Here is a 13,734-nt window from a genome sequence, read left to right as displayed (position 1 = left end):
ATAGTGATAGTTTGTCTGGCCATTATAATGTGTCTGTAAGGTGTGCCAAACTCCCACAATATATGTGGACAAGTACTATTTTACATCTTTTCTGCCTTTGTCTGCAACAAAAATAGGCCCCTGTCCAGCTGGACAATTTCATTTACTAGAAAACGATAACTCTTTTCCTGCGATACCTATAGCCTGCACTGTGATGGACAAACCAACAGAACGCAGCAATTGTAAAACTGGAGTACATCTGTTTGTGTATTGTCCATTTATGAAAAGGCTTTTCCCAGACACACTAAAGGATTATTTTATACAGTAACCCCTTCGGTTGTTTGTGTTGTGTATGCAGAAGCACCAAAATGACAGAGTGAACTATGTTGCTCAGTGTTCACTTCAGCAGTCTGACTATGTATGCACAATCACTTCCCTGATGCACAATGAAGCATTTCCCCAAGCAACCCGTTCATTACTATGTCCAGGAATACACATGCACCAGCATGAGACATTCACCCAAGCAACCCCTTCAGTAAAATATTGAGGTATGCACAATCACCAAATGAAACAATTAACCAAATGACCCATAAGTAACATTGGGTAGTATGTGTAATCACCACAATGAAGCATTCCACCAAGCGACATGTTCAATAAAATGATGCATGCACAAGTGCCAGAGTGAAATATTTCATCAAATTAACCTTCAGTAAACTTCTCTTCCCTTGAAGCTCACAATTCCTTGAAAATACAATTGAAACTCATGCAGCCTGGTAGTTGGGGTAGAGGATTCAGGCTCTTGTTTCCTGTAGCTGAGGTATAGAGCATGAGACAAATCAAATTACTAACCATCTGCTAGACATTACTAGGGCATTTTTTTCGCACACAAACACACGCACACACACACACACACACACACACACACACACACACACACACACACACACACACACACACACACACACACACAAACCTCAACCTCAAGAAATCCAGACAAAGCCTAAAATCAATAGGTTCAGACTATAAGCATTGCTCTCGTGAACTTAGAAAACTGGTAGAATAACAGGATTTGTGTTAGTATGCATTTTCTAAAGAAAATTAAATGTAAAACTCAAATGTCCCTTATTGGAACAGACCAAAATCCAAAATATGGACATTCTGCAAAAATCTGGACAGTTGAAGGGAATGCTACTGCCTTTTAAAAGCCATCAACTGTACTATACTAAAAAGACATGATGCTGTCATATATGTCAACACCATATTCCTAAACACTATAAATTGCCCTGTTACTCCCCACAGTTTGAAGGAAGACTTACAACTCTGCTTGGTTTTTCAGGACAAACTAAAAAGCTTACGGTAGCGACAAGTAAAGAAAGATTGCTAAAACAACAAAACCACTAATATCCTTCAAAATCAAGGGTAATGAGGAGGATGTACATGTGGCTTTTGGTGGACAGGGTAAGCAAAAACAAGACGATAGTGTTGCAGGAGAGCTGAGGGAGAGAAAATGGATAGCAGGCAAAGGGCAAGGTTTGCACCGAATGTGGATTCCTAAAGGGAATAATGTGTACATAGATATGCTGAAGATACTACATAGATGATATGGGTTTCTGTAAATCTTAAGAAAAAGGAAGAGAATTTCAGGACGAGATTATATACTATTCATGCATTTTTGTTTGCATTTGTTAATGGTACTGATCCACATGAAACCTTTAAAAAGTCAACCCAGAAGCATTGTCTGGTAATGTGACCTACAGTCACACAGTAGGCATACAGAGGTTGAAGGAATCAAACCCTGTGCATGGATCACTTGAGGAAGCTTCCAGCAGATTTTTAGTTGCTATGTAAGGGCTGAAGTCTCTAACTAGCAATACTAGTTTGTGAGGAGACTGCTAAATATTAAAGCATTTGGAATAATGCTGGTGCTGATGGGGATTAGCAGAAGTGGACATGGCAGGTTAAAACATGCAGCAAAATTGACAGAGCCACATCTCACACAGAAATAGTTGTTTTTTTCCCCCTTGATTTCTACTTGCATTGACTGCCTTCATCGTGGCTAAGTTCTGGAAGTAAGGACAAGATTCGCTTGAAAAGAGATTAGTCGAAGTTAACAGAATGTTTTACAAAGAGGGTTGTAGACAAATGGGAGATTTTTTTCTGAAAAGGCTTTAGTGTAAAAAAAATGGTGAATTCAGGAATGGATGGGGCACAAATTAACTGTAAAAACAGAAGTAACATACAGGTTGACAAAAATCATGGCACCTCAACCACCTAGTAGGAAAACAAAGTGAGTGGGTGGGTCTAATAGTCACTTTCCACCAGTTATCTGTTTCTATGTTAAGTTCTCTAACAGTTGACATTCAGTTCTATGGTATTTCAATTACGTCCTCTAAAAAATAGATACCCTGAAGAGCATGTATTTATTTATTTATTTATATTTGTTGACCGGGAGTGTCCGACTGGACGTAAGTCCATTTTCATCGGAGGCCCGGGAAGAAAAGCTCCACAGTTAAAATAAACAGACAGTAGTTACATTGGATTACATAGCGATTAACAATTTACATAGCAATTACTTACAACATATTTACAGATGAAGAACATAGTACATCAGTAGACAACTAGAATCTTTATCTGTGAAGTACATAACAGACATTAGCAAATGTTACAATAAGAAGTTCCTGCTATATAATAAGTACTAGGCTTATGAGCATCTGAGCTTGCTATAATGAAGGTAGTTAGTGGAGTGGAAAGAAAGGTAGTAGTTGGATGGGGTGAGTGATATTAGAGTGGGAGTTGCAAGGGCATAGCCAGCATGCTTTTAGGTGCACTTTTAGTAAAGTTTTGAAGTGGGTGCATGATGGTATAGGGGTAATTGTGGGTGGGAGGGAGTTCCATAATTTGGCTATGGTGCAAGAGAATAGTGCTTCACCAGCAGAGTTATTGGCTTTAGTGATCTGCAAGTGATTTTTGTTGCTGGATCTTAGTGGTCTGGTGGTGCGATAGGGTTGGAGTAGATTCTGGAGGGATGGGACATTTAGTGCATGGTTTACTAGTTTGTGGGTGAGTAAGAGTTGATACCATTGAAGGAGGTGAGGGAGTTCAAGCCAGCCCAGTTCAGCAAGTGAGAGACAGTGGTGACTACGGTAGGATGCCCCTGTGGCGAATTTGGCGATTTTGTTGTAGCAGGTCTCTAGCTTGTTTAGATATCATTGCCTTAGGTTGGTATATATTGGAGAGGCATAAAGTAGAGTGGAGATAAGGTGGGAATTTGCTATTGAAATCTTTGCTGCTTTGGTAAGAAGTTGCTTATTTCTGTATAACGCTCCTAGTTTTTTGTGGACTTTTTTATGGTCATGGATATGTGAATGTCAAATTTTAGTTTATTGTCTATTTCCACTCCTAGCAATTTGGTGTGTTTAGTTGGGTATATAGTGGTGTTGTCTTTTGCTGTGATGTTAAAGTGAGAGTTGTTTTGAGAGCATGGTCCCAACTCTGCTCAGTTTTTTTACCATGTAACATGATTTTAGTTTTGGAAACAGCAATAGCTTATATTCAAGCAGCCATTTCTCAAACTGAAAACAAAAACACACCAGGACATCCTGATTTTCAGCAATGCAAGGGCTACAGTACAGTTATCTGTAGAATTAATGAAGGCCACAGTCAAGTGACATGATTTCTTCAAGTGCTATCTGTAAATCCAAGGAAAAGCAGCACACCCAAAACAAACTGCAGAAACACCACTATCTGTTGCATTTATGCTCCAATACAGGTAAGAGCAATTTCATCTGGCTATATCCTTGTAAGACAAGGAACTAGGACAAGGTGGATTCACTAAGGTGTGCTTGGAAAGGTTGCACAAGTGAATGAAATGATTAAAACAAAAAGCTTGCAATCGCAACTGCGAATACGGAAACAGTACCGGCATTCAGCCGTTACAGCACTATATCTCACAAAACATATAATGTAAATACCTGCCATTACTTACTGCTAATTACCACAAAAGGCAAGCAAAAATCACACATATTATTTTGCAGTTCAAAGGCTTGCAGTTACAATGTGAAAATGTTTAACAGGAACCTTCTTCTGAAGAGACAGATGAAGCCTTACCTGCTTCAGCTCAAGCGAAGTTGTTATTTTAACTTTTACAAACAAGTATCACTGCCTTTCTCTGTTAAAATGGAAAGTTCTTTTACAGGTATTTCCTTTCACTACAATATGTATCATATCACTTCTGCTCTCTCCTTGTTTGATTAAAAAAATAAATGAATAAAGGAGCAACCGCAACTGCAAATAGAGAAACAGTACAGGCATTCAGCAGTTACAACACTATCTCTCACAAAAATCTATAAAGTTCTAATACCTGCCATTATTGACTGTAAATCAATGACTTACACAAAAGGTAAAAATTTGAAGCAAAGTCAGGGATGTTTGACAGAATTAGGGACTATTTTTAATATGCATACACCAGTGTTAGTTTTATAGTCACCTATCATACTAAAGTACTTTTGAGTTCCAAACAAAATAAATTTCTACTTTTCTGACAGGTTGTTTGGGTCAGTAGTTACAAGAAATGTATAACAAGGATTAAATGTATGAATTACTGCAAGTACAAAAAGAAATGTGATGGAGCAATTTCAGAGAGGCACATTCACATACATAATCAGCTTGCTGTGATCGTAAGAAGATACAAGGTGCACAGTAAGCCGATTTTCTCAAAAAATTAAAATACAACAATCTGTCAACTCCACACTTAAAAATAAGTTGAGAAGGTAACTGACAGAGTTCAGGTACTTTTTCAACTTATTTTTTTAACAGTGGAGCTAAAACATGAGTAAAAAGTTATTCACGCTTGAGGAAGGCACTCGGTTGTAACAGCCTACCATTCCTGGCGCCTCAGAGAGCACTCAGCTGTTAAGTGCAGAGGTGTCATGTGAAGGCACTCTGCACATTCTACTAGAGCTTTGGCTTCTAAGATGGCATAAAAATATTTCAACATCAGTGGTAAATAATTGCTGATGGAACCATGGTTGTTGGAGGGACTCTAGAATACTACTACTGTATATACTCCTGGATCCATATCCGTCCTCATCCCAGATTGGAGGAGCATGGTAATCAACCCATATAGCTTAAAGGTTACTGCAGCAGTGAGAATGATGAACTTAGTATAGTTGTATAAGTTGTACTTACCCATATCGGTAGATGTAGGTGCAATGACCCCCCTCCCCCTTCTTGTGTATATAGTTACTGACTTAGATACAAACTGTTTTTGATAGTATTGTATCTTTTTGAATTTCAGGATGAGCATGCTCCCTCTTTCCTTATGGGCAAGAAATTCCTGAAGAAAGCTTCACTCTGCTGATTTTCCTCCACAGGGCTGATCAATCACCCAGTCAGAGTGAATGTGGGGGGAAGAACTCAGAGTTTTTTAAGCTTGCCAATTGTTGTCTCCTGGGCAGGGCACAAGCCAGTATATTCTGGAGGCTGCTGCAGCAGGGAGGAATTCAAACATCTACTGTTATGGGCAGTACAACCTATACAATTGTATTTGCTTGTCCATTGTTTTAGATTTATATAGCATTACTGCTTCCACTCCTTATCTACTTTATATTGCTGCTGAGTTTTGTAGTGCCCAGTGCACCACCTGGTCTGATACCCCCCACCCCCAGTTATAAAAAGTGATGTATTCTCCTCCATGATTGAGAAGCAAAGTAAAAATCATTAAAAAAAGTACTTCTAAATAATTGCTGCATGCTACATTCTATGATTACATAGTGCACAGAAGTGATGGTGCTTCAGCCCTCACAGCAAATACAATACTGGCATTTGGGTTCATGGCAGTATTGCACTAACACTGGTTAGGATTTGCAGATCACCTACCCAGACACCTTGTGCCTAGGGTGGATGACCCTTCACTCCACCCTGTCTTCTCTTCTGCCCTAAGCTAAACCCCTTTCTCACTCCCTAAAGCTTACAGTCTCCTACAGCTCCCTAACACTACATTTTCTCCTTCCTAAAACTCCCTTGCCACACCCTAAACTCCCTTCCTACTTCCCAACCCTAAATTTCTCCTCCCATTCCTAAATTATAATCACCCTCCTAATTGCTCCCTGAAACCCTAGCTACACACTCACCCTATTCCACTCCCTCTCCATGACTGATGCACTCACCTCACTCAAATTCAAATAATGTGTTCACACAAGGTGCTGCAGCTCCACTTTCCACATTGCTGCCACATGTTGCCCGAACTGATATTAGAATTTAAGAATGAGCAGTAGTCTGTGCAGGCTACAAGACACTTCAGACCCTGACTTTGAGACAGTGTCTTCAAGAACCAGGGACCTGGGCACATGTAGTAGACCCCCCTAACACCACCATAGTACTCAATTGTTCAAATGTGGGTAGTAGCTCTAATGTTACTGCAATGTGCATCAGTATACAGTAGGCCAGCTTTTTTTAATCCAATTCTCTTGCTACCTTCTCTGTAGTGTGACAAATGAAGGCAGGTTTCCAAACATTTTTCTGTCAGTTTAGGGTAGAGAATTAAGACTGTGAATTGCTAATGAGCTTGATCCTGTAGTCCAGGTTTGACTCCCTCAGTCTTCAGCTACAAGTACGAAAACTAGACAGAACATTTTAGACATCCTTGAAAAGAATGTCCCAAGTAGATAAATAAGTTACTTATATATGGCATTCATTTGGCTGAAAACTCAAAACATAGAAAATTAAAATGCTGAAAACTCAAAATATTGAAAAAGGGGAAGTTGCCCTTTTCCCAGTGTTGTGCAATCCCAGAGTTGGTATAAATAATCAGCAGGGGGTGTGAGGGGTTACCCCTGCATTAAAAAAAATTTCAATATTTTGAGCTTGGAATATTATAAACTACACACACACACACACATGTGTGTATGTGTGTGTGTGTGTGTGTGTGTGTGTGTGTGTATACAAAGACATTTAAGAAGCTGTTTAGTGAAACTGGTTTGTCAGTTCTGACAATGTAACAGAGCCATTTATCTCAACTTTTTGAGTGTTGGCAATTATTGTGTTTTTAGATAGATATATAGATATATGAATGCATTTACAAAACTGAGATACAATGATACTAACAATTAAATCACTGACCACTTTCTGATAACTGGAGAACATATATAATCATTAACCCCTTTTTTCTCCTTTTATACATGGGGTGAAGGTGTTGTGCCAACTGTCGCCATTTCCATTGAGTCAGTGTCACTCTCCTACCTGTTTAGACAGTCATACCTGACTGTTGCAAGTCTTCTCTTACACAAACCACCCATCTCTTTGCTGGATGCCTTCATTTTCCCTTCCCTTTTTCTTATTTTTCCCAAATCATCTGTACCAGATTCGTTACATCTTTCAAGCATATGTGCCCAAACCACCCTAATATGTTCTCTGCAATTGGTGCTACTTGGGCTTGTCCTCTGATGTCCTCATTTCCTCTTCATCTGTCCCAGAGTGTAAATCCTACCATCCATCTCATGCACTTCATCTCCATCACCTCTTGCTTCCTTAACTACTCTGCCTTCACTGCCTGCTTTCTGTACCATGTGCCTTCCCTTTCCCCTTTCCCACGAGCAAAGCAGTGTCGACAAAAGAAAAGGCAGGAAAGTAATCTATATATGTTTTAACCGGGACCTACCCATGAGAGCTGAAGAGTTGCTTTTTTGGTGGGGGTGAGGGATTTGATTCTACTACATCTCTTATTAAATGCTGTGTTATCAGATTGTGGGTGATACTCAGATGTGACAGCAGGAACAAGGGATAACCAACCAGTATGTGTGGACAAGCAGACTGGCATCAGTTAGCTAGGTCTGAAACACTCAAGGTATACCACTAGCATAAATAAAGAAATTGAATTTTAGAAATACTTACTTGATGAAAACCTGTATAATTTCATTTCACTTTCTGATACCTTATACTTGTTCATCACCTCCTTTTATATTTTTTTGTTCATCTCAGATAAAACTATTAGGCACAGGAACTTCACAGGTGAACTAGAAACACTGTCTATTTAAAGGAAAACAGCATCTATCTATATAGATGATAGTATCCTAAAGTTATTTTTTCCTGCAAAATCACCTATGTGGCCAGAATAACTTCAGTATGTTTCATTTAATATGAACTTGTTCCCCTGTTTAGATAATGCTGTTCCCAACATTTCTCCATTTAGATTTTGAGTTTCTTAAAACAATTTCTCATTCTATATAACACTGATGTGACAGCAAAGATTGCATAGTTTTCCCTTCTGGCTGCCACCTGCAGTCTCACATATACTGAGAGTGTCTCGTTAAAGTCAGCAGAGTTCTGTAAACACCCAAAGTGAGATACTTTTCCAAAAAATTGCTTCCTGAAGAACTGTTTATATGAAAAACAGTGAGGAGTTATTCTGCAACATTATATAAAGAAACTGGCAAGCATTATTACTTTTTTCTTTTTTCAGTGAGGCATTGCTTATATCCACATAATTACAAAACTAAGGACCATATCAAAAGTACAAGTAGCTATCATTTGCCTTACATGCCCTTTGTTGTGACAACTTCTAGTCATCAATGAAAGTGAAGAGCTGACAACTTTTATACCTAACAAAAGCATGTGGGAGGGTGTGTATAATTATTTTAAAGACTAAAGCTTTGAACACTCAGCAAAACCCTTGTTTGATTCGTAAATAAGCACAGCACACTGATGTTACACTACCATGAAAGAGCCCTGTTGTGTGTCACTGCAATGCACAGATCATAAATGTAGCCACAGATGCATACCTCTGACATGCTCATCAGGAAGATATGTCAATTAAAATGAAGCATTATCATGGCAGCACCTGACCTTTGATAGCACAATGCTCATGACTCACACGTGCAATGTAACGTAAAAAAAAGTATAAAGTGCTGTTAGCACAGCTGATGGCAAATGCCATAGCACTGTGATCACTAAATACTGCCTGCAAATAGTAACATGTACTGCAGCATAGAACAGCAAAGGAGGCACTTCATACAGCAATGTTGGTGACCATACATATGTGACCAAACTGTTTATCCAATGAATGTGGAGACAAAGTGTTACACAGGAAAGAAGGAAAAGAAAGGCAGTAAAATGAGAAACACACACACAAGGAGAACTAATAAGGAAATGCAGGATGGGGGAAGTGAGGTTCATTTTGGGGAGGCAGTTAGACTTTATTTGCATTCCAGGGTGCACACTTATCCCTATGTACCTTTTTCACACTTAGCCCAGGAGCAGTGTCTGGTTTAGTGACTTGCTAATGAGTCACACAGTTAGTCAATGGAGGCTGAGGGAATCAAACCAGGCACTTCTGCAGCACAGGAAATAGCTTGTTAACAAGCTCCTTAATTCTCCAAACCAACTGCCAGACAGAGTTCTCTTTGTCATATGAAGATAAAAGGGTGTGTGGTAAAGATGTGAATGGAGAAGCTGGAAAAGGAAAAAGGACTGGGAAAGGTAGATGGTGGAGACAGACAAACGTAATATACAAACTGTTGTTATGTACATACAAAAGGTGGTGGTGGATAAGGGATGTGCACAGACATGCAGAGGTCAGACACATGGTGATGGGGAGGACTGGACAATGAATGAGATATGGGGAATGAAACAATAGAAAAAGGTCACTAAATGGAGTACATGGGATGTTGGCATGGTGGACTACCAGGACAACATAGCCCGGTATTATGGTCCCTGGTGGCTGACATTGTGAGTTGGGTCTCCTGTCAGGGACAAATGGCCAGGCCCTGCCACTCAAGTGAATTGTTCTTCACTCTGGAAGATGCTGCAGATGAACAGAACAGACATCTAGGCACTAATATACTTCAGCACCCACCAAATACTATGGTTGCTGCCATGACAGCAAAGGTGATGCCACCTGGCTGCCATTTAGACACAGTCATCACAGCCCACCTGAAATGTGGCTTCAGAGGGCATCACCAACATCCCCTTTCCTGGAGCATCACAGACAACATCATTGTTGTGCTGACATCAGCCTTGTGTTGTATATCCCTTTACTACCGTTTGCTGCTGAAACCTATGAATCCATGGCAAACATGCAAGTATGGGCTTACTGTGCATATTTGCCATGCATTCATAGGTTCCAGCAGCAAAGGGCAGTAAATGAATATGCAACACAGGGTTGATGTCAGTTCAGCAGTTGGAATTGACAGTGAGCCCTGGGAATGTACATGTTGATCACAAAGCTTCTCCAGTGCTTAGTGAACCTTTAGTGGCCGAGAGCCCCACATAGATTCCCCTTGTGATTACTCCAACAGCAGGCTCAGACATAAACATTGCTTCCAAAAATGACATGTCCACCACTGGTCAGCCACGAAAGGGTGTTGGATGCTGACAAATCTCTCATATTGCTCCTGATATGTCTGCAGCTCCTGGAATCAATCAGCAGATTTTAGGTCTGTTACTTAGACAATGTCAAATTAAATAAATTTCTCTTTAGAGATGGAAAATTTGGTGCCTAACATTTGTTAGGATATGTAGCAATTCCATTGTGTAGATATGAGACAGTTGTTCTGCTGTGGTCATTGGTGGCACATGCCACTTTTAATGCCACTTTCTTGAAAAATGCTGCAGATGGTACTGAGTGTGCCTCCTCTGGCAGTGTAGTTTGTGGACAGTGAGAGAGAGAGATCCAATCACATGGTGTCCCAGGTGAACTCATTACAGCGTAGTGATTCTTCCAGATGATTCTGCAGTTACAGCCTATTGATGCCTCTTGGCATTTAATACAGACTGTGCATATTTGCATTTATAATTTTAAAACCACATTACATAAAATCTATTGAAAGATTTCATCTTAAAGCTTACATGATGGGCAACGCATCTGCACTGACATTTAACCTCTGCCGGGTGCTGCTTAAGAGACATTAGTTATTGTTCATATACTATTTATTTATATTTTCATGCTTTTCATTTTTTTTAATTCCTCAAAAGCAAGGTAGCACAGACTGTTCTGCTTAACCTCATATGCAAGCTCACAGATGGATGAACAAAAATGGTAGCAACAGTTTATGTGTAGCTTTAGTGGTTTCTGAGATACTGTAAGATCTTTACAAAATATTACAAAGTTAATATTTACTGTGTTTATTAAGACTTACAAAATCCAATTTAAGACCTAGAATCTAAAGAACACTACCACTGTAAAATTGTGTTTGTTTTGAACAGTTTGCCAATTACATTCCCTGATGTCTACAGAGACATATGATCATTTGTTTGAAACGTGAGGCTACAACGTAATTTTGTCAAGAAATGACAGGATGCTCAGGATACAGTAATTGAGAGTTAAGAGTGTAAACCCCTAGGGCACTATTGGAATGAATGAGATAAAAGCCTTTGCACAGCACACACACACCATCAGTTTCAGGTGATGTTATAAGCTGTGGCATCCCCTGTCATGGAGTGTGGCAGCTGTTGGAGTCTAGTATGAGGACACCTCAAACTTGAACTCTGTAGTGTTGGCTGTCTCTTCTGCTGTCCCTGGAAACCAGATACATTCATATACAAGTTGAAGTTTTATATCAAAGTACATATTAAATACTTATGAGGGGAGTGTTGTGATTATCTAATGTGTCTCATGTAGATTATTTATTTGGAATGGTTAAGAGTCACACATGCCTTGGTATCCTCAGGAATTGACATACAACACATACCCTTTGTTTCTGCATGTGGATAACAATGGATCCCTTATGATATCCCTATACATTCTAAATTATCTACAGTTTGCTGGGTAGTGATGTCTTGGTATAGCAGGTATTGTCTGGGTCATAATGGACAACAATGGACTGTGTGTAACTCACCTCTAGGAATACGACCATTAGTTATGCTCAGTCCAGTGTTCTCCATTATTGCCACTGTCTGTAACTTTCCAGTTAATGCAAATGTTCTTAATATGCTGTATTATCAGATGTGTCATTGGTGGCAGCTACTAATACATGCTGTTGTGCTATATGGACTGCAGCTCTGATTATGGCTGCTGCAGGAACTCTGACAATATTGACAGTATAGATGCCCATGGTCACACAGCATTGCCATTATATATAACTCTGAATAAAACCAGCACCTTGACTACAAACATGTGCAAGATCTTCTTCATTTGCATCAACTTATGTGCTCACTTGCATGAACTGCATATCATGCAGGTTTACGCTTTGTTCTGTAATGTGCATGGTTACTTTCAGTACAGTTTTGGGCAGCACCTTTCACTACCCCACTTTGCATTCCAGACCTTGCTTTCTCACTGTTTTTTTTTTTATTGAAGAAAATATAAATGGACCATGACAGATTTTACCAGCTTAGAGTAAGCATAGATTAGTGTAATTCAGTTAAAATGATAACCTGGAATTATTTTCATACACTATCTAAGGAGCCATTAGCATGCAATACTATCAGTGAAACTAAATGGAGATGAAAAACTAATTTAGGATGTCAAGGGTTGTGTTGTATTATAGAGACACAAACTTCCATCTGGAAGAAGGACAAAGAGACTGAAAAACAAAATCACCACAGCAAAATAGTCACAATGGTCCCTAATCTCTCTGATGACCACTTTGGAGTGTAAAAAATTGAAATAAGTAGCAGAGTGATTTCCACACATTAAAAGTGCACAGAATGCCAAGCTGTGTTGAAAAATACATATTTGTTTTCTATTTTAGTGGTTGGGTTTTCCTTTAAATGGCTTGATCAGAAAGGCTCATTTTGAAGACCTGGCAACTGAAAGAGTCAAGCACAGAACAACAGAATGTAGAATTTTAATAGCTTATAACCTCATCTCTCTGTAAAAAAATTGCCAGACATCATATATGAACACTGCAAACTGAGGGTTACTACCTGTTATTTTTATTTATAGATGTCATTGTTTTCTGTTTCACAAACTGTCACTGTTGAATGGTCATTTATAGATATATTTTTTTTTGTGTGAAACATGAATTGAACTGCAGTCACTGTTGGCAGTTCATTTGGAATAATAATCACTGATGTTATTCTTTTTCAGATATTGTGCAAAGTTACTGCAGCTTTCCTGCACTACTTCCTCTTAGCCTGTTTCTGTTGGATGTGCATTGGTGCACTTCAGCTCCAGCTTATGGTACAACATCTTAAGGTACTTAGAGCCTTTCAAAGACAGTCTATCCAAAAGAGGTACATATATCCTGTGGGTTATGGAGTACCTGTCATAATTGTAACAGTTTCAGTAGGTGTTTTTCCTCGTGGATATGGAACAACAAAAAGGTAAGTGGATCTGAAATTCATTATAATGTTTCTGGTATACTTAAAGTAGAGTTTTGGCTATGAAGTGCTTTTCCCGTGAATGATTAATGCAAAGTCCTTCGCAGAGAAATTGCCTAGTGACAACTGATGAGAGCATAATTCCCCTACACTCCATGCACAATGACATTAATGAGAATTTTTGGAGGGAGCAAGCTCCCCCCCAACTACACCATATTGGAGCAAGCTGTCCACATCTTGAAATCATATATACAGTAATTACACAGACCTTTAACACTGAGGAAAGGCACAACACTCTAGCAATACTCTTTCTATGTCAAAAGGTGCTGCTTTCTGAGCCTTCATAAAAGGTGAGCAGAGCCAATTCTGTTCAGACAGTTAGAACCTGGTCAAGTGATATTGGGCACCTGTATCTGTTACCAGAGCTATGGATGAGGGCAAGGCAGTTCATACAGCCTACCTTGATCTGGCCAAGGCCTTTGATACCATTCCCCACTC

Source organism: Protopterus annectens, chromosome 9.part0 (genome assembly GCF_019279795.1).
Source record: "Protopterus annectens isolate FY-2018-M chromosome 9.part0, PAN1.0, whole genome shotgun sequence".
In the NCBI taxonomy this organism is placed as follows: domain Eukaryota; kingdom Metazoa; phylum Chordata; order Ceratodontiformes; family Protopteridae; genus Protopterus; species Protopterus annectens.
The sequence above is the reverse complement of the archived record's forward strand: the minus strand, read 5'-3'. Positions refer to the sequence as shown.